This window comes from Clavelina lepadiformis, unplaced genomic scaffold (assembly GCF_947623445.1).
Source record: "Clavelina lepadiformis unplaced genomic scaffold, kaClaLepa1.1 scaffold_175, whole genome shotgun sequence".
Taxonomy (NCBI): domain Eukaryota; kingdom Metazoa; phylum Chordata; class Ascidiacea; order Aplousobranchia; family Clavelinidae; genus Clavelina; species Clavelina lepadiformis.
In genome coordinates, this window is record NW_027508274.1 from 25,001 (window position 1) to 27,500 (window position 2,500).

Sequence of the window (2,500 nt, forward strand, 5' to 3'; positions counted from 1 at the left end):
CGTACATACTCACAAAAACACACACACACATACATACATACATACATACATACATACATACATACATACATACAAGCATGGAAGATTGAATTGCTATTTATTTGCATTTTTCCTCTAGCGACCGTAATGTGTTTCTTTTTTGTCGCTAGTTGGCGCCCTCGGACTACCGTAATTTCCACAACGCGTCCGTTTTGCCATCGCATTCTTCCCTGCGGCACTGCTTGCTCACAAATTTTTTTCTTTTCAGTATATATGAGCGAAGCAAACATTTACCTGGAGCATCAGCCTTCCGCTATTATTATTATTCCGCTTAAACCTATTCCTACTGCAATGTTCAATGATCAACTCAATTCCCGACGAAAGACGGTCTATTCTGAGTTACCCAAAACGGTGACTGGCAGGTGAGTGCATTTGATATATTTCTTTAGCGTTTGGACGTGTGTGATTCAATATATTTTGTATGACACTCTGTTACATTGGCGTAATTGAGCTCTTCAATTTAATTTAATTTAATTTTATTTTATAATTTAACAATAACTTTAATTGATAAATACGTTGTCATTGCCTTGCATTGACTCACGTAGCTTTGCAATGCTGCTTGACGATTATTTGATGATTTTGTTGTATGACATATATTGTTATGATTATATCGATTAAAATTGTGCACTTTGACACTGTATGGCATTAGATTAATTTTATAGACTTTTGACTTCGAAATTTTTTCAAGTCGATTCACACCAAAAAAATGTTAAGTCCAAACGCCCAGGTCGCGCGGATAGCCCTCACCCGCCGCGGATTTTCCCAAGTCGGAAGAGCTTTAGCCGCGAGTCGGTGTTTGGACTTTAACTTTTTGTTGGTGTGATGAGACTTGAACATTTTTTAGAGTCCAAACGACCAGGTCGCGCGCATAGCTTTCACCTGGCGCGGATTTTCCGAACTCGGGAGAGCATCACGCGCGGGTCGGTGTTTTGGACTCTGAAAATTTTTCCCATCCACTCCAAAAAATGTTAGAGTCCAAACGCCCAGGCCGCGCATATTCTCTTGACCGAGCGCGGATTTTTCGACCTCGGAAAAGTTTTTGCCGCGGGTCGATGTTTGGACTCTGAAATTTTTTCAAGTCTCGACAAAAAGTTAAAGTCCAAACGTTGGGAAATATTTTCAGAGTCCAAACGTTCGAGTTGCGCGCAGTGCCCGGCCGGGGCGCGGTTCGGCGGCCACGGCAAGCGGCCACGCACCTTCCCAAACTCCAAATCCGGCCGCGAGGTCGCGCGATCCCGAGGCCGTTCTGGGGTACCATGGCGATGCAGGATTCTGTGACTACTATGAGGGAGCAGGCAGTCGTGTGAGCGAATGCGCGCGCGAGTGCGAATCGAAGCAGAATCGATCTCGGTTGGCGTCGGGCACGATGGGCAGATGTAATGCTGTTCGCGCGGTCGCCCATGCTTAGCCGGGGTTTTGAGCGGTCTGTCGGATCCAGTGGCAAGCTATCGGCGTGCCTCGGCGCGAGTATTGCACTCGAATCGCCGGGCAGCGTCCGGAATCGACGGTTTTCGGAGCTCGTGCAAGCCGCGAGCGTAGTGTTTGAGTAGCGATGTACACGGAGAACGTGTGAAAAGAAACGCGGGGCGCCCGTCGTCCCGCAGCAGCCTCGTTTGCTGCGAATAGCTACCTGGTTGATCCTGCCAGTAGTCATATGCTTGTCTCAAAGATTAAGCCATGCAAGTGTAAGTACGAGCTCTCGTACAGTGAAACTGCGAATGGCTCATTAAATCAGTTATGGTTCATTTGATCGTACGTGTTACTTGGATAACTGTGGTAATTCTAGAGCTAATACATGCGAAAAGCGCCGACTCACGGAGGCGTGCATTTATCAGACCAAAAACCGACCGGGCCTCGGCCCGTGCTCGTTGGTGACTCTGGATAACTTTGCGGATCGCACGGTCTTGCACCGGCGACAAATCATTCAAGTGTCTGCCCTATCAACTTTCGTCGGTACGGTATCTGCCTACCGAGGTTCTTACGGGTGACGGGGAATCAGGGTTCGATTCCGGAGAGGGAGCCTGAGAAACGGCTACCACTTCCAAGGAAGGCAGCAGGCGCGCAAATTACCCATTCCCGACGCGGGGAGGTAGTGACGAAAAATAACAATGCAGGACTCTAACGAGGCCCTGTAATTGGAATGAGTACACTCTAAAACTTTTAACGAGTATCCATTGGAGGGCAAGTCTGGTGCCAGCAGCCGCGGTAATTCCAGCTCCAAAAGTGTATATTTAAGTTGTTGCGGTTAAAAAGCTCGTAGTTGGATTTTGGGCTCGGGCCGTCGGTCCGTCGCAAGGCGTGTACTGGCGTGCCCGGCCTCACCTTCGGTTCACCGTCGGTGCTCTTGACTGAGTGTTGGCGGCGGCCGGAACGTTTACTTTGAAAAAATTAGAGTGTTCAAAGCAGGCGGTTCGCCTGAATAATGGTGCATGGAATAATGGAATAGGACCTCGGTTCTATT

General features: G+C 48.2%; 1 non-coding gene across 1 annotated transcript in view; it reads left to right on the plus strand.

The window, feature by feature from the left end:
* Window positions 1-1,666: 1,666 nt before the first annotated feature.
* LOC143472753 (small subunit ribosomal RNA) overlaps window positions 1,667-2,500 on the plus strand; it is a 1,808-nt gene continuing 974 nt past the window's right edge. Inside the window, exon 1 of the ribosomal RNA XR_013120062.1 lies at window positions 1,667-2,500. This exon is cut by the window's right edge and continues 974 nt beyond it. This is a non-coding gene — a ribosomal RNA (small subunit ribosomal RNA).